At 40.0% G+C, this 20,251-nt stretch overlaps 1 protein-coding gene across 12 annotated transcripts in view; it reads right to left on the bottom strand.

Annotated features, from left to right (window-relative positions):
* STAU2 (staufen double-stranded RNA binding protein 2) overlaps nucleotides 1-20,251 on the bottom strand; it is a 322,176-nt gene that overhangs the window by 149,463 nt on the left and 152,462 nt on the right. The gene's annotated exons all lie outside the window — the stretch shown is intronic.

The raw sequence follows: 20,251 nt of genomic DNA, 5'->3' as shown, positions 1-20,251 counted from the left end.
AACTTCATCCTGTTTGTGTCATAACATAAAGTGAGTAAGTGAAAGTTGCCCAGTCGTGTCCGACTCTTTGTGACCCCATGGACTATACAGTACATGGAATTATCCAGGCCAAAATACTGGAGTGGGTAGCTATTCCCTTCTCTAAGGGATCTTCCCAACTCAGGGATGGAACACAGGTCTCCAGCATTGCAGGCAGATTCTTTACCAGCTGAGCCACAAGGGAAGCCCAAAACATAAAGGGGTTGCTTTAAAAAATAATTTATATATGGAACTTCCCTGGCATTCCTGTGGTTAGGACTCTACACTTCCACTGCAGGGGGCACAGGTTTGAAACCGGTTGGGGAACTAAGGTTCTACAGGCTGCATGGCATGGCCAAATGAATAAATACATAAGTAAATTATACAGCATAAAATGTCATCCTATTTTACAGATTTAAAGGACTTCCCTGTAGCTCAAATGGTAAAAAATCTGCCTGGAATGCAGGAGACCTGGGCTCGATCCCTGGATAGGGAAGATCCTCTGGAGAAAGGAAAGGCAATCCAGTCAGCATTCTTGCCTGGAGAATCCCATGGACAGAGGAGCCTGGCAGGCTACAGTCCATGGGGTAACAAAAAGTTGGACACAACTGAGCAACTAACACACATATTTTTTACGAATTTAATTTATACTTTTGTGTTTGTTAGCTTTGCATTCAGGCAAATTTTTAACAAAAAAATTTAAAAAGAAAACATATGCGTTGAGGAAAATTTACAGATAAATCTCATAGCCAGAGTAAACTACTTTTAACATTTTGCTTTAAAAACATACTTTTAGTCCTTTTTCCTATACACTTTTTGTTAATTGAAAAAACAAGTTAAAAGACAGAAATACAACATGATCCTTTTGTTATTTATAAAACTATGTACTTTCATTAATAACTTTAAGCTTAAAATTTCATTATATCAATTGTTTCTTTAAACAATTTTATATTGCTAGACATCTAATTTATTTCTTTTTTAAAAAAACACAGGGAAACACATTTTTTTAAGTTACATCCTTACTCACATGAAAATTGATTTTCTTAACTCAGAAGCAGAACTGCTAGTTCAAATAATATGCATTTTATTTTTTTACACTAATAAATTGCTCTAAATTGGTACAAATGCTAGTAGTTGTGCTAATTTCACACCTCCATACAAATACGTGAAAGTTTCTCCTTCTTATTTCAGTAGTAGATATTATTATTAAAAAACCTTTGCCACTGCTCTCTGTTAGTATAGATAAGTGGCAAAGATTTTTTAAAATAATAATATCTAATATCAAAATAGGGGGGAAAAGGTACATTTAGCTTCACCCCCTGATATCTGGGGAGGTGAGAGAGGTTGGAGATTTGAGGGCTTCGCTGGTGGCTTAGACTGTAAAAATTCATCTGTCATGCAGGAGACTCAGGTTCTATCCCTGGGTTCAGAAGATTCCCTGGAGAAGGGAATGGCAACTCACTCCAGTATTCTTGCCTGGAGAATTCCACGGACAGAGGAGCCTGGCAAGCTACAGTCTATGGGGTTGTAAAGAGTTGGACATGACTGAGCAACTTTGCTTTCACTTTCATGTGTGACCAATGGTTTAATCAATCATGCCTACATAATGGAACTGCTAAAACCCCCTAAACAAGGAGGTTTGAAAAGCGTCTGAGTTTGGGTCGCGTCTCCCAACTTTACTGGGCGAGACGCTTCTGCGCTCCAGCTCCTTCTGAACCCCACCCTGTGTGCCTACCTCTTCCTCTGGCTTTCATTTTAAATCTTTTGTAATAAACCCATGATAGTATCTTCCTGAGTTGTGTGAGCTGTTTTAGCAAGTCATCAAACTTGAGAAGGGGGTTGTGGGAACACCCTGAATTTACACCATTTCGGTCAGGAGTACAGATGGGAATATGGGGCTTGTGATTGGCAAAGCAGGGCATCTTGTGAGCCTGAGCCCTTATCTGTGGGGTCTGCACTGATTACAGGGAGCAAAGGAACCAAACTGTAGGACACCCTGTTAGTCCAGAAAGTTGGAGAATTGGTTGGTATGGGGGAAAAGAATCCCTACACAGTTAGTGTCAGAAATGCAGTAAAAACAGCTGTACGTCAACTCTGACCAAACTAGACATGTACGCGCAGTTTTATGTTCAATTTTATCTCAACAAAGTAAAAACATTTGCCAATTTGATAAGTGAGATGACATATTACTTTTTCACTAGGTGTACCAACACCAGACACAATTCTTATTTAAAGAATAACTTAATGTATGACTCTAAATTCTACACTCAATTTAAGAAATCAAGAAGCTAAGAGCATTATTTCAGCAATGTTATTATATAGCAGTAATGGGCTTGCCAATAGCAATATTATCAAGCAACACAAATGCTCTCCCAGCACTCTGGAGAGGGATTACATCACAGCAAAAGAATTCATGTGGGGTACAGGCTCCCTTATTCCACTGTAAAGCCCGAACTGACTTCATGAATAAAGAAGATTCCTTTCTATGGAGATCAACTAATATAATAGTCGCTGAGAGAGAGTAAAGATACGTGTAGATGCATGCAGTCAGCTACCGAATGATTTTCAACGTGCATATTAGTAACTGTTTGGATCAGCCACAATTCATTCAGGTTCTTTCTGTTGTAAATGTAAGTCACTTTTCAGTGGGGTAAAGACCTAAAAGAAGAATCAAGGAGTAATTTAAGGACTTCCCTGGTGGTTCAGTGGTTAAGAATCCGCCTGCCAACGAAGGGACACAGGCTTGATCCCTGGTCCGGGAAGATCCCACATGCCTCGGGGCAACTGAGCCTGTACACCACAGCTACTGAAAGCTGTGCACCGAGAGCCCGGGCTCTCAACCAGAGAAGCGACTGCAAGAGCAGCCCGGGCGCCGCAACGAGACTGCCCCCACTCACTGCAACTAGAGAAACTGCAGCAGCGAAGACTCGGCCGAGCTAAAAATAGATAAAAACACTGAAAAAGAGTAATCTAAAGTACCCATATTTAAGGACTTTCCACTGTCTCCTGAAAAACCATCCATCTCAACTGATACTGCTATTAGCAATGTGTGACTAAACCTGCTTTCTTACACATCTGTCAAAACAGGCTTTCAGTTCAGTTCAGTCGCTCAGTCGTGTCCGACTCTTTGCGACCCCATGAATAGCAGCACGCCAGGCCTCCCTGTCCATCACTAATTCCCGGAGTTCACTCAAACTCATGTCCACCGAGTCGGTGATGCCATCCAGCCATCTCATCCTCTGTCATACCCTTCTCCTCCTGCCCCCAATCCCTCCTATCACTCTACAACATTTTGCTGTTCTATTAATTTACATTTTTTTGATTACTGCGCAGATAACCTTTCTCTCATGTGACCCCCTTGGGCCCATGCCTTCTTTCTTGTTGGCTCTGACCTCAGTTTTTCTCATGGACTTGGAAGGTATTCCCCTGCTCAGCCTTGTAATGTCTGTTCTTTTCACCCTCTAGTTGAAGATGTTCTGAACCGTTCTTCCATCGTCTGCCTTTTGTCGCTGATGTGGCCTTCAATACTGCCATCTTAGCGCTGTCCCCTGTAACCGCTGCACGCGGCTGCAGTGCAGAGAGAGCACTGGCACTGCTGCAGCATTTACACGCATTATCTCGTTTAATCCCCACAACCGCCTTATGAGACAGATTTTTATTTCTCTAGATTATAGATGAGAAAACTGAAGGGCAGGAAAGTCAGGAAACACAGCTAAGGATATGGATAACATTTCGCAATGTTGGATTTTACCTCCAGGTGATCTATCACTAGAGTCTGGATACATTACATTAAATGACGTCCTAAAAGAACAAGCAGGGGGGGAAAGTTCAATGTCCAGCCAGTTCTAAACACCCAGGTTTAATCCAGGAAGTGAACTCCACACCTGAAGTTTACCCAGACTGGCTCCACAGTTGATCCATGCCACCATGGCTGTTCTTAGATGTTCCAGAGATACCTTCACGAAAATCCTCCCTAAATTATATGACGTCATACAGGATTTTAAAAGCCCCAATGTGCCAGGGACAGTGACATCCTACAAATGAGGAATGCCAGGCCATGGTGCCCTTTCGACTTGTTTTCCCCACTAGGTTTATGCTTCTCTCAAATGGGTGTGTAAACCATCTAGCATGCAAAACTTCCCACAGCGTTTTCCCATTGCTCCAGTTCTTACTGGAAGAGCTGAAGAGGACATTCTGAGTTGAAATCTCTTAAAAGGTCGTATCGTATGTATAGATCAGCAAACTTAGCAGAACCTTGCCTTGTGATGTTTATTAACATCATAACTCTTTGAAAGGCTGAAGAACATAAATGAGTAGTAACTGGTACTAGGGGTATCAGAACAACAGGGCAAACCAAAGGAGCAAGAAAGATAATGTCACTTCACTGGTACAAGTGGTTAATGTTAGTCTATAAAAACGAGCTTCTCTGCACGTCCACGGAATGAATGCACTGTGTGTGCTTCATCACTAAGTCACGTCCGACTTTTTGTGACCCCATGGAATGTAGCCCGCCAGGTTCCTCTGTCTGTGGGATTTCTCAGGTAAGAATAATGGGGTGGGTTGCCATTTCCTTCTCCAGGGAATCTTCCTGACCCAGGGATTGAACGAGCGTCTCCTGCATTGGCAGGCAGGTTCTTTACCACTGAGCCATGGAATGAGTGCCTAGCTATTGCTTAACAAAATGAACTTGTCACTTTTTATACCAAAGCTTCAAAAGAAAAATCTTACTGTATGTTTCCATAACTCAGCTTGAATCTTGCCACAATACTGTTGGACTAAATGCTTTATTTATAAATACTCAAGTACCCAACAATATTCATCTACTTCTGTCTCAGTGAGATTTTTCATAATAAAAAATTTTAATTCACATAAAGGTAAAACACTTTTGTAAATGAAAGGAAGAGCAGAAAAAGTGATGACAGGTTCTTCTGATTGGGATTTACAACATGTGGGTAGAAGTATGACTGTTTCAATGTAGATACTATCAATAATGACTCACCAAATGTTAAGAAGAAAGTCAATTGTTTGTATACGGTTTGAAAGCTGAGGGCTTAAAATTATACTCCTCCTCTGATCAGATAGAACATTTTGTTTAGTACTGATACTATCTCAGAAGACAGAGTCCTGCTTCCTAATAGGCATCAATTATCTTAAAACACAACCTAGTTTTGGGGTTTGCCAATTTAGAACTGGATATCTGAAAAGTTACTTGGTTGTTACTGGAAAAAATAGATTCTAAATGAGGAGTTTCATTTTAACCTTTTCTAGTCCAAAGTTTCAAGTGACAGCCAGGCAGATATAAATTCTGTGACTGGTCTTCGTGATGGTGAAAGTGAAATCCACCTCTCATAGCATTTGCTGTAAAGTCCACCTCTCCTAGCATTTGCTGCTCAGTGAATTTCCTTAGTGTGTCCTGATGGTGGCAAAATCTCGTCATCATTCTAATGTTGAATAAACCTTATTTTTAAGGTATCAAAAAAATTATCATGAAAAAACTCTTAAAACTTGGAAAAATAAACTGCTGGTTCAAAACAGGAAATGTAAGAAAAGGATGAGGAGGAACAGCAATATTTACAAGTTTGACAGTGATTTTAAAAATCATTTATATAAAAAATCACAAAAGTCCAAGTAAGGTCTGTAGTCTAGGTCACTGTATTGTACCTGTGTCAATTTCCTCATTTTGATAAAATGTTATGATTTTGTAAGATGTCGCCACGGGGAGAGGCTGATGAGTATACACTGTACCATTTTTACAGCTTTTAAAACGTTTTAAAAACCCAACTACATGAAAGTACTGTTAGGCTGCTCTGGGCATCTACAGGATAGAGGTCCTAGAATAAGGCTGTGCAGAGACCTCAAAGTGGAGAGAACCTTGACAGCTCCAGCTTTGGCCACTGCCTTGCCTAACGTGCAGCCCTGGCTCCCTGGGCTCTGGCTGCTTGACCTCTGGTTTCATGATAATAAGGAAGAACGTGATGGGAGTGTGGGCCTCATGGTTGGGGTTCTGTTCTTTACCAGGGAAGCACCCATGCTTCCCAAAAGCACCAAAGGACAAGTGGGGAGCCTAGGCCCTGAACCTCACCAAGGCTTCCTTGGCAGTTCACTGTAAAGAATCAGGCAGTAATGCAGGAGATCCAGGTTCGATTCCTGGGTCAGGAAGATCCCCTGGAGAAGGGAATGGCCACCCATTCCAGTATTCTTGGCTGGAGAATTCCATGGACAGATAATCCATGGTCAATTTGGGGGCTTTCCTGGTGGCTCAGATGGTAAAGAATCTGCCTGTAATACAGGAGACCCGGGTTCAATCCCTGGGTTGAGAAGATCCCCTGGAGAAGAAAATGGCAACCCACTCTAGTGGGTTGAGAATCCAGTGCCTGGAGAATCCAATGAAGAGAGGAGCGTGGGGTCACAAACAATCGGATACGACTGAGCGACTAACATACACACGTACTCACATCAGCTGTAATGAGGCTCCCCTGGACCCTGTGGTAGTGCTGGACACAGCCTAGCAGAGAGCTGGGACTTTGATACTGCTTCTTGATACCAATGCAGACCACAGGGAGACTGGACTTCTCCTCCCACCCAGCAATAAAGAGTAGTGTCATAAGAGATAGAGTGGAGAGTCAGGACATTAATCATCACCTAGAGGTAAAGAGCTTGGGCTTCCCTGGTGGCTCAGAGGTTAAAGCGTCTGCCTCCAATGCGGGAGACCCGGGTTCGATCCCTGGGTCAGGAAGATCCCCTGAAGAAGGAAACGGTAACCCACTCCAGTATTCTTGCCTGGAGAATCCCATGGACGGAGAAGCCTGATAGGCTACAGTCCACGGGGTCGCAAAGAGTCGGACACGACTGAGCGACGGAACGGAACGGAGAGGTAAAGAGCTTAGGCTCTCTGTGATATCAGTGAAGATCATGTAAGGACCGGAATTCATACTCCACCCAGCAATAACAAGGAATCTACCACCTTGGGCACCAATGGAGGCAGAATGGGGAAACTGAAGTAGAATTCTGAAAAATGATCAAGTAACCCACAAGGAGTGAGAAAAGGAAAGTAAAAGAATAGAAAAAGTAAATAAGATGGCAGACTTAAGTCCTAAACATATAATTACATTAAATGTAAATGATCTAAATATATCAATTAACAGGAAACTAGCAAAGTAGATAAAGAACATGACCCAACTACATGCTTCCTAAAGAAATTCACTTCAAATATACTGATATAGGCAAGCTAAGAGTAAAGGATGAGGAAATACGATGTATATCTTATAAATATTAATCAAAAGAAAGCAGGACATTCTATTTCTAAATAATGACATATGGAGGTCTATGGACCCACCCCAACAAACAACCATAAGTTATGAATATTAATTTTAAAATACTTTTAAGTCTCTGGAAATTATTCTAAGGGCATATAACAAATAAAACATTCTCCCATGTAGTAAAAAATTTGGCTGGACTTTGTCCCCAGTTCCTGGGAGACAGCTTCTAAGTCCTTAGAATTCTATGAGTGACACAAGTGTTTTCTTTATTCATGGTGCACCCCTCGGACATGTCAGAATTTATGCCAACAAGATGACTCAGAATGGGGGATGGCTACGTCAGAAAGACTAACCATGGGATTAGAGGGTTGGAGCTTTGAGTCACGTGGCATCAACCGAACCTCTGAGGAAAGAGGAAGGTTGGAGATTGTTATCAACTTTATGACCAATGATTCAATCAGTTATACCTGTGATATTAAATGCCCACAAAAACTGCACAACTCTGGAAACTGAGTGAACCCCCACCTGGCAATACTCTGTGCATATTATACATCACTGAGTAGGGAGCAACACGCTCCTGACTTCATGGGAAAGGACATCAGAAAAAGTACACTGGAAGATTTGTGTCTGGGACTCTTCAGATCTTACCCTATGTGTCTCCTCTTTTAGCTGGTTCTGATTTGAATCACTTTTGCTCTAACAATATTGCAATCATAAATATAAGACTTCCCTGAGTTCTGTGATTCATTCTAGTGAATTATCTTGTCTGAAGGGTAGTGCTTTTCAAACTATGGTGTCGAAAAAGACTCTTGAGAGTCCCTTGGACAGTAAGGAGATTCTAAAGGAAATCAACCCTGAATAGTCACTGGAAGGACTGATGCTAAAGCTGAAGCTCCAATACTCTGGCCATCAGATGAGAAGAGCCAACTCACCTGAAAAGAGTCTGATGCTGGAAAAGATTGAGGGCACGAGAAGAGGGCAACAGAGGATGAGATGGTTGGATGGCATCACCAACTCAATGGACATGAGTTTGAGCAAGCTCTGGGAGTCAGTGATGGACAGGGAAGCCTGGCGTGCTGCAGTCCAGAGCATTGCAAAGAGTTAGACATGACTGAGGGACTGAATTGAAAGGGTAGTGGGAAGCCGTGACTTTACAGTCAGTTGGTCGGAAGTGAGGGTGGCCCTGGAAATCCTCCCAATAGTGGCTGGTGTCTTTTTATTTTTTTAATTAATTCTTGGCCTCCCTGGGTCTTTGGCGCTGTGAGTGAGCTTTCTCTAGTTGTAGAGCTCTGGGGCTACTTCCTTGTTGCAATGCATGAGCTTCTCATTGCAGTGGCTTCTCATTTTGGAACATGAGCTCTAGGTGTGTGGGTTTCAGTAGTTACAGCACATAGGCTCTAGAGTGCATGCTCAGTATTTGTGGCATACGGACTTAGTTGCTCCACAGCATGTGGGATCTTCCTGGACCAGGGATCGAACCTGTGTCCCTTGTGTTGACAGGAGAATTCTTAACTACTGGACCACCAGAGAAGCCCTGCTTGGTGTCTTTTGAAATGAAGCAGTGTTGTAGAAGACTATGCCCTTAACCTGTGATACCTAGCCTAGCTCCAGGGTTTGTATCATTAGTCATTGAACCTTTATTCAGGGAAATCTAATAAATCTCAGAAAGAATAAAAGTCTCTAGTACTTGAACTATGACTCATTCCTTCCACCACCTGCAGCTACAAAGATGGGGCTCTTTTTCTCCTCAACCACCTGTAAGTAATATGGTAACTTACTAGAAGGGCAGGCCACCAGAATTTCTCATTTCCCCCAGCTCCGAGCTGCAGAAGTTAAATTTCTCATGTATACAGCCAAAAAAGTCAGGCAGTCCCTTTTTACACCCAGCCACCACTCACACAGTGAAAGCAGAGAGCACTTGAGAACTGACTGCTCTCTCCTCATCTTGCTCATGGGATGGAAGTTCATGCCAGAAAAGGCAAACCAAGAATACCAGAGACTGCCTCCCCTGACCAACACTCTGCTCACAGAACAGCAGTGTCAATCTCAAAGAAGTGGGCCACTGTCCCCATTCCTACTCCAGAACAGTAGCTCAGAAATTCTGAGGTAGTCCGTAAGAACAGAGTTCTGAAGTTTTCCCAAAGGAACTGACTTTATTTTAAATAGAAGGTAGGAAAGTTCAAGCCTAAGGGCACTCAGTTATGCTTAACTCTTTGCTGACCCATGGACTGGAGCCCTCGAGGTTCCTCTGTTCATGGGATTTGCCAGGCAAAGATACTGGAGTGGGCTGCCATTTCCTCTTCCAGGGGTTCTTCCCAATCCAGGGATCAAACCCAGGTCTCTTATGTCGCCTGCATTGGCAGGTGGGTTCTTTACCACTAACACCACCTAGGAATCTCTACTGGAGGTTTTGGTAGTAAGTAATTCTCAGCCAATGAGCTCTAGCAGTGAGTTCCAACATAAACCAGCTAATTTCCCAGAAAGAACCAGGGAAAGAGCTAGGAAAAGTGCCTCTAGGGACTGAACAAACCTGAAATACTGGTCTCAAAAACTATCCTGAAAAGGGACTCAAACTTAACTGTATCCAAATGAGAGCAACTTATGGTTTTATGCCAACAATCAGCAGTACTTCCCAGGTGGCACCAGTGGTAAAGAACCTGCCTGCCAATATGGGTTCCATCCCTCGGTAGGGAAGATCCCCTGGAGAAGGGCATGGCAACCTGCTACATTATTCCTGCCTGGAGAATGTCATGGACAGAGGAGCCTGGTGGGATATGGTCCATAGGGTCACACAGTCAGATATGACTGAAGTGACTTAGAACGTAGGCACGCAATCAGTGGAACCAAACAGCTGAGTGTCGTGTCACAAAACAGGCAAAAAGTTTTATCACATTAGAGTGAGAAAGAAAAAAGGGAGCCCTACTAAATCTGTCATTCCATGTGACTATGAACATGCTAAAGATGCTACCTCTGAGAGGTGACATCAGAGGCGTCATTCTGCAGAGAAATAAACTTCATAAAAATAGTTCAGCTTTTCCTCTGAAATCAGGAACAAGGCAAAAATTCCCCATTTTTGACACTTCTATTCATCAAATACTGGAAGTGCTAATCAAAGCAGTTAGGCAAGAAAAGGAAAAAAAATTGGAAAAGAAGTAAAATTATCTCTCTTTGCAGATTATATGATCTTATATGTAGAAAACATGAAAGATTCCACACAAAAAAAACCTGCTTAGAACTAATATATGAATTCCAGCAAAGTAGCAATACATGAAATCTACAGAAAAAAATCAGTTGTCTTTCCCATACACAAATGATAAACAATATGAAAAGGAAATTATAAAAACAATTATATTACAAAGGCATCAAAAAGAATAAAATATTTAGGAATTTTCTTAACTAAGAAAGTAAAACTTTCATACTGAAAATTATAAAATACTGCTAAAAGAAATTAAAGAACACACAAATGAAAAGAGATCCTGTGTTCATGGATTGTGAAATATGTTAATAATACTATCAAAATGTTCATACTACCATAACAATTTCTATTCAATGCCATTCCTATCTAAATCATAGAGGCATTTTTTACAGAAATTTTTTACAAAATCCTAAAATTCATATAGAACTATAAAAGACCTTGAATAGCCAAATCAATCTTGAGAAAGAAGAAAAAAGCTGGAAGCATCATACTTACCGATTTCAGAATATAACAGAAAGCTGTGGTAATCAAAACACAAGTATACAAGCATAAATACTGACATACAGACCAACGGAACAGGTTATAGAGCCTAGAAATGACATGCTTTATGGTCAAGTAATCTTCAACAATGGTGCCAAGACTACACAATGAAGAAAGAAGTTTTCTTTAACAGATGGGGAAACAGGATATCCACATACAAATGAAGGGAACTGGATCCTCAATCTTACACCACACACAAAAATCACCTCAGCATGGGTTAAGGACTTAAGACCCCAAACTGTAAAATTCCCTGAAGAAAACATTGGGCAAAAGTTTTACAACAATGGTCTAGGCAATGATTTCTTAGTTGTGATACCAAAAGCAAAGGCCAAAAAGAAAAAAAACAAAACAAAACTAGACCAGGTGGAACAATGGCAAACTAAAATGCTTCTACACAGAAAAGGAAACAATGAACAGTGTGAAAAGGCAATTTATGGAATGACAGAAAATATCTGCAAACTATCTATTTTATAATCAGTTAATATCCAAGATATATAAGGAACTTCTATAATTTAACATTAAGAAGACTAATCTGGTTAAAAATGTACAAAGAAAGGACTTAAATAGACATTTCTTCAAAGAAGATATATGAATGGTCAACAGATACGAAAAGATGCTCAACATCACTGATGATCAGAGAAATAAATGCAAGAGCAAAACCATAACGTAGTATCCCTTCACACCTGGTAGGACAGCCATTACTTTAACAAAAATTAAATAAGTGCTGGCAAAGATGTGCAAGAAACCGGAGCCCTTGTGCACTGCTGGTGGGAATATAAAATGGTATAGCCACTATAGCTGGAGCTACCTCAGAGAGTTACAAGAACTATCACATGAAATAGCAATCTCACTTCTGGGTATTTACCCAAAAGAACCTGATAACAAGTTCTCAAAGAGAGATCTGCACTCTAGTGTTCACTGCAGCATAATTCACAAAATTCAGGAAATGGAAACAATCTAAATGCCCAACAATGGTTGAATGGATAAAGAAAGTGTGATTTATACACACCATGGAATATTATTTAGTCATAAAAAAGAATGAAATACTATCACATGCAACAACATGAATGAACCTTGAGGAGATGATGCTAAGTGATATAAGCCAGTCACAGAAGGACAAAACTACTTGATTTCACACAGAAGAGGTATATAGTCAAACTCATAGAAACATGAAGCGCAATGACAGAGGGGAAATGTGGAATTGCTGTTCATTGAGTACAGCATTTCAGTCAGACAAGATGAAAAGGTCCTAGAGATCTGCTCTACAACACTGTGCTTACAGTTAACAATAATGTATTGTACACTTCAAATTGTTAAGAGGAAAGATCTATGTTATTTTTTATCACAATAAAAAATAGTAAAATTTATAGTAAATATCCTACATTCCAACAATGAACAAGTATAATTTGAAATTAAAACACAATACCATTTATATTAGCACCTCCCCAAAATGAGATATTTAGGTATAAATTTAACAAAATATGTTCAGATCTGTATGAAGAAAATTCTGATGAACAAAATCATGAAAAACTAAATAAATGAAGAGATATTCCATGTTCATGGATAAAAGGATAAGGCAATGGCAACCCACTCCAGTACTCTTGCCTGGAAAATCCCATGGACGGAGGAGCCTGGTAGGCTGCAGTCCATGGGGTCGCTAAGAGTCCAGACACGACTGAGTGACTTCACTTTTCACTTTCACGCATTGGAGAAGGCAATGGCAACCCACTCCAGTATTCTTGCCTGGAGAATCCCAGGGATGGGGGAGCCTGGTGGGCTGCTGTCTATGGAGTTGCACAGAGTCGGACATGACTGAAGCAACTTAGCAGCAGCAGCATGGATAAAAAGACTCAATACTGTTGAGATACCAGTTATTCTTAACTGAACCTATAGATTCAACACAATCACAGTCAAAATCCCAGCAAGTTGTTTTATGGATATCAACAAACTGATTCCAAAGTTTATATGAAGAGGCAAAAAATCCTGTAAAAGGCAACACAATACTGAAAGTGAAGAATAACATTGGAGGATTGATGCTACCTGACTTCAAGACTTACTACAAAGCTATGGTAATCAAGATACTGTGGTATAGGTGAAAGAACAGACAAAAATATACAATGGAACAGAAGACAGAGCCCAGAAATGGACCCCCATTCAGTTCAGTTCAGTTCAGTCGCTCAGTCGTGTCCGACTCTCTGCGACCCCATGAATCACAGCACACCAGGCCTCCCTGTCCATCACCAACTCCCGGAGTTCACTCAAATTCATGTCCACACAGTCGGTGATGCCATCCAGCCATCTCATTCTCGCTCGTCCCCTTCTCCTCCCGCCCCCAACCTTTCCCAGCATCAGAGTCTTTTCCAGTGAGTCAACTTGTCGCATGAGGTAGCCAAAGTATTGGAGTTTCAGCTTTAGCATCAGTCCTTCCAATGAACACCCAGGATCGTAAATACAGCCAATTGATCTTGGATAAAGGAACAAAGGCAATACAATGGAACAAAGGTAGTCTCTTCAACCAATGCTGGGATAACTGGACATGCACATGTAAAAAAAAAAATTAATCTAGACACAGACCTTATACCTATTACAAAACTCATAGTAATAAATGTAGAATTCAAATCTATGAAGCTCCTAAAAGATAACACAGGATAATATCTAGATGACCTTGGGTAAGGTGATGCCTTTTCAGATATAACACCGCAGATCCATGAAAAAAATAATTGATAAGCTGGACTTTGTTAAAATTTAAAATTTCTGCTCCATGAAAGACATTATCAAGAGAATTAGAAGAGAAGTTACAGACTAGGAGAAAATACTTGCAAGAAAATACTTGTACCTTTATTAAAATACATTTAATAAAGGTCTAATATCTAAAAATATTTTATGAGGGAACTCTTAAAACTGAAAAATAAGATATCAATCCATTTTAAAAATGAGCCAAAAACATTAACAGATGCCTCACCAAAGAAGATACAAAGATGGCAAATAACCATATGAAAAGATGCTTCACATCATATGTCATCAGGGAAATGCAAACAAAAACAACCAGATATCACTACATAACTATCTGAATGGCCAAATCTGAAACACTGACATAACCACCAAGGTCAGAACAGGGAGTTAAAGGACTATAACTCATTGCTGACAGGAATGCAAAATGGTACAGCCACTCTGGAAATTCATTTGACGGTTGCTTACAAAACTAAACATACTCTTACTAGCATATGTTTCCTGGTATTTAATCAAAAAAGTTAAAAACTTATGTCCACATAAAAATCTGCACACAGATGTTTATAACAGCTTTATTCATAATTGCCAAAACTTAGAAGCAACCAAGATGTCTCTCAGTGGGTGAATAAACTGTGATACACTTTTCAGAGCTAAAAAGAAATGAGTTATCAATCGTGAAAAGAGACTGAGGACCCCTATATGCTTATCACTATGTGAAACAAGTCAATATAAAAAGATTACAGGTCTGTGATCCCAACTACATGATATTCTGGGAAAGACAAAACTACGGAGACAGAACAGTGGTTTCCAGGGGTGATGGGAGGTTAAGAGAGACACAAAGAGAAAACACAGATTTTGAGGACAGGGAAAATATTATGTATGATACTGTAATGACAGATATACACTATTACATATTTGTCTAGACCTATAAAATGTTTAGTACCAAGGGTGAACCCTAAGGCTCACTATGAACTTTGAGTGACCATGATATACCAATGCAGGTTTGTCATTTGTTTAAAAAAAGGTACCAACTGTTGAATTATGTTGTTAAGGAGAAAATTTATGCATATATGATGATGGAAGGTATATGAGACATCTCTATATCTCTTTCTCAATTCTTCTGTAAACCTAAAACTGCTCTAAAAAAACTAAAATGCTTTAAGTAACAAAAAAAATATTAGCACAGAATGTAACAAAGAAAAGATGATACAGTTCAGTGGTAAACATACTTGAATGAAGCCCAGCTATCAGAGGTCAGGTTACAGATTGCCTCTTTACCTTGTTTCCTTCATCTGTAAAATGAATTATACTAGGGGAACTTGAAAATCTCTTTCAGCTCTAAAAGTCTATGAATCATCTTAACACAAACCAGAAAGCCTGGAATAAAACAATACGCTTGAATAACATCACCCCAAAAGCCTGTTGACTGTTTTTAAAAATGGACTATTACTAAAGTTTTTTAGGTCTTAAGAAAAGTCATATAATGCAGATGGCAGTTTCACTGGTAAAACAAACACTGCACGTGCTCTCTCAGCCGTTTAGTGTTTTTACATGATCCACCCAAATAGCAAACTGGCATCTGAAACAATAGTTTGGACATTTTCCACATTATGAAACATCCTATAAAACATCCTTTCAAGAAAATGCGTCTTTAATTTTAGCAGAATTTCTTTAAGAAAACATTATTCAATTTTCCCTTAATTATCAGCAAGTGATATATCTAAGAAATAAATACGTTGTCAAGTGACAAATGCAGATCTTAGAATCAGAAGACACAAGTTCAAGTTTTCACTACCTCTAATTAACTGAGTATCCTCAGGTAAGTTATAAAATCACCTGCAACCTCAATTTTTCTGTTTATAAAATATAAGAGCTGGATGTTCTCTGATCTTTTCAGCCTTAGGACTTTTGCCGTCTTTTTGTTCTATGAATAACCACTATACAAGGATCTATCTTTCAGACAGACTGCATTTCTTTAGTAACAATACATCATCTTTCTGTTTCTTCCACCAAAGGCTGCCAATGTGAGATTCAGAACAGCTTGAGATATGAACTCAGACATACATTGTTCTAACCCAAAGCAAAGCAATCTACTAAGAATGAATGCATTATTTTCATTAGGTTGTTGAAATACCAATAATGACATCTATTATATATAAGAGTCCAGCAACACCATGCTGAGAACTACAAGTCTAGATGATATCTAAGACCATTAATACAGTGGGGAGAAAAGTGAAACACTGTTTTTCATTTTTACAAATATTAAACACTGACAATGTCAGGTACTGTGCTGTATTATTTTATTTTAAAATTTAAAAAGCAATTGATTTTTTTTTTTTCAAATTACACTTTCCACTTTTTAAGTTTTCTTTCCTTTTCTTATGGGGAGAAGAGGAATAGTTAACCCTGTTTATCTTACAGACTGCCTAACTTCTCAAAAAGCAGTTTCAACTTTTAAAAACTTCATTAAAATCAGCAATAATACCAAAACTAGTATGTGCATGCATGGTCACTTGTGTCGAACTCTTTGCGACTCTATGGACTGTAGTCCTCCAGGCTTCTCTGTCCATGGGATTTTCCAGGCAAAAATACTGGAGTGGGTTGCCATTTCCTACTCAGCGGAACTTCCTGACCCGGGGATCAAACCCAGGTCTCCTGCATCTCCTGCACTGCAGGCAGGTTCTTTACCACTGAGCCACTGGAGAAGCCCCAAAATAGTACAATATAGTCTATAAATACCTTCTGAATGAATGAATGAATGCTACACCCATTACACACAGTAGGGAGACATCACCGTTGCCTTTCTGGACCCTAACTGTCTTCAACCGTACAGTCCCTTGCGGCCTCTTTTAGTGCTTTTAATTGATAATGTGACTACCCACACTTCTCTCATTTCTCGTATCAAGGGGATTTTTATCTTTTCAATTATTTATACTCCATGTAGTATGTGCAGAAAATAACATAGGCCAAACATACGTTCATTCACATTTGTTTTAAACAAAGTTTAAGTTTACTCATATTAAAACAAAATAATGATTAAAACCGGTGCATAGTTAAATGAGGGCTTTCCAGGAGGCTCAGTGGTGAAGAATCCGCCTGCCAATGCAGGAGATGCTGAGTTTGATCCCTGGGTTGGGAAGATCCCCTGGAGAAAGAAATGGCAACCCACTCCAGTATTCTTGCCTGGAATACCCACAGGCAGGGGAGCCTGGCTGACTATACAGTTAATGGGGTCACAAAGAGCAGGACATGACTGAGAACATGTACATACACCACGGTCGGATGAACAGGAGACAACAGGAAGTGCAGAATAAAGCCACAGACATACAGGAACCTTAGCACACAACAGGCAAGTCAATGCAACAGGGATGGAAGCCGAATCCACACTTTCAGCATAAATCCCAGAAGTATCAAAGATTTAAGGACAAAAAATGAAAAAAAAAACCAAAACAAAACTATAGAAATTCCAGAAGGCAATTAAAGAATTTTTTATAGTCTCAGAATGGAGTAGGCACTATTAACTATGCTAAGATTACAAATGCTATAAAAGATTATAAAATAAAGGCCATTCAAATACATTAAAAAGAAAACCAAAATTTAAAAGAAAATTCCACCATAAATAAAGAGACCAAGAAAAATATTGGCAAGTCATACCATAAACGCACACACACATGCTCTTTTCAAGTAAGGGGGAAGAAAAGACCAACAAACTAATTTTTAAAATGAGCAACAGATATAACTATATCACTGACATAAACTAGAAACAAAAAAAAAAGTGTAGAAATGGCTCATAAATGTACAAAAGATATACTCAATCCTACTCTCAATAGGAGAAATGCAAAATAAAACTACATTGAATAATATACAGCTATCAGATTGGCAAGTATCCAGAAGTTTGAGAGCACGCGCTTACTGAAGCTGTGGGGAAACAGGAAATCCCATACACTGCTGGTAGGAATGTAAACAGGGAAATCTCTATTGAGCATAATATGGCGACATTTATCAAAATTATAAGTGCACATATTCTTTGACTTACTATTTCCACTTGTGAGAATTTATCCAAAACACTAGCAAACATGTAAAGGATGTGGGTATGAGGTTTTATGCAACAGGATTATTTATAATATAAAAATACGGTGAAGTGAAAGTCGCTCAGTCATGTCCAACTCTTTGCGACCCAATGGACTATACAGTGGGCTTCCCTGGTAGCTCAGATGGTAAATCACTGCAGATGGTGACTGCAGCCATGAAATTAAAAGACACTCACTCCTTGGAAGGAAAGTTATGACTAACCCAGACATCTTATTAAAAAGCAGAGACATCACTTTGTCAACAAAGGTCTGTCTAGTCAAGGCTATGGTTTTTCCAGTGCTCATGTATGGATGTGAGAGTTGGACTATAAAAAAAGCTGAGCACCGAAAAATTGATGCTTTTGAACTGTGGTGTTGGAGAAGACTCTTGAGAGTCCCTTGGACTACAAGGAGATCCAACCAGTCCATTCTAAAGGAGATCAGTCTGGGTGTTCATTGGAAGGACTGATGTTGAAGCTGAAACTCCAATACTTTGGCCACCTGATGCGAAGAGCTGACTCATTGGAAAAGACCCTGATGCTGGGGAAGATTGAGGGCAGAGGAGAAGGGGACGACAGAAGATGAGATGGTTGGATGGCATCACCGACTCAATGGACATGGGTTTCGGTGGACTCCGGGAGTTGGTAATGGACAGGGAGGCCTGGTGTGCTGCGGTTCATGGGGTTGCAGAGTCGGACACGACTGAGCAACTGAACTGAACTGAAAGCATCTGCCTGCAATGTGGCAGACCTAGGTTTGATCCCTGGGTTGGGAGGATCCCCTGGAGAAGGAAATGACAACCCACTCCAGGCCTCTTGCCTGGAAAATTCCATGAATGGAGGAGCCTAGTAGGCTACAGTCCATGAGATCACAAAGAGTCAGACACTACTGAGCAGTTTCACTGGTCACTGGACTATACAGTCCATGGAATTCTCCAGGCCAGAATACTGGAGTGGGTAACTGGTCCCTTCTCCAGGTGATCTTCCCAACCCAGGGATTGAACCCAAGTCGCCTGCTTGGCAGGCAGATTCTTTACCACTGAGCTGTCTGGGAAGTAAACAATTCCAATGCCCGTCAGTTCAAAACTAGTTCAATAGTAATAAGACTAAAGTCCTACACATAATCAACTTGGAAGGATCTTTGGGACATTATCATTGAATGAAAATAAAATTGTAGAAGAGTGTGTCTAGAAAACATATTAAATAATAATATGTATTATTTTATCCACATTTGAATTTGCTTCTGTATGTATAAAAAGATTCTGGAGTAATATGTAAGAAACTAATCAATAGTTTCCACCCTGAGAGACAGGGTGGAAATTACGCCAGAGGACAAAACGGAGATTTCTCACCTTTTTTGCATTTAAAATTTTTATCCATTCAAAAGACCAAGTAACAATAGAAGAGTAAAATAAATAAGATTAATGATATAGTCTTATTTATTTTATATAGTACAGCTTCCCTGGTAGCTCAGATGATAAAGAATCCACGTGCAGTTTGATCCTTGGGTCGGGAAGATCCCCTGGAGAAGGTAATGGCTACCCACTCTAGTATTCTTGCCTGGAGAATTCCATGGAGAGAGGAGTCTGGAGGGCTACAGTCCATGGGGTCACAAAGAGTCACACGCAACTGAGAGACTAACAATGACAGAATAGAATTTGAACTAAATTTGAACTAAAACATCATCAAAATGAAATCAAAGGTACAAAAGTGACTTTAAAATGTTTCTATTTCTACTAGATATTTTGAAGGGCTCTCCAGTTCTTCTACTACAAAACAATCAGTATTTCCTGTAAATCTGAATTTACACATACCCAAATGGCAACCCACTCCAGTGTTCTTGCCTGGAGAATCCCAGGGACGGGGGAGCCCGGTGGGATTCCGTCTGTGGGGTCACACAGAGTCGGACACGACTGAAGTGACTTAGCAGCAGCAGCGGCAGTTATACTCAGATTCCACTCCAAGGTGTATTCCCAGAAACTGTTACACATGTGTACCAGGAGACACGGTCAAAAATGTTTACAGTAATGCTGTTTATAATAACAAAATCTTGCAAATAACCTCAGTGGCTTAACAGGAGGGTAAATTAGTTACAGAATATGCACACAGTGGCACAGTGGATGAACTAACTATATGCTAACAAAGGTCTTAAATTACAATTTGAAGTGGGAAAACAAAGTTCCAGAAAATATATAGCATAATGGCATTTTCCCCCTAAAGCTTAAGAAAGCAAAACTAAACAAATACTGTTAAAGACACATACTTAACAAGTTGGGAGGACTACATGTAAAATCCAGAGCGAGCAGTGACCTCAGGTGGGAAAAGGCAAGCCAGCCAAGAGACGTGAAAGAAGGGAGCGACACTGGTAACGCTGCGGGTCTCAAATGCAGTGGTGGGAATCTTAAGTGTTTATTATCATGCGCCATAACTTCCATGTGT

The sequence above is a fragment of the Moschus berezovskii genome, chromosome 16 (assembly GCF_049115385.1).
Source record: "Moschus berezovskii isolate FMDL1 chromosome 16, NW_MosBer_1.0, whole genome shotgun sequence".
NCBI lineage: Eukaryota > Metazoa > Chordata > Mammalia > Artiodactyla > Moschidae > Moschus > Moschus berezovskii.
This window is presented reverse-complemented; position numbering and strand designations above follow the sequence as displayed.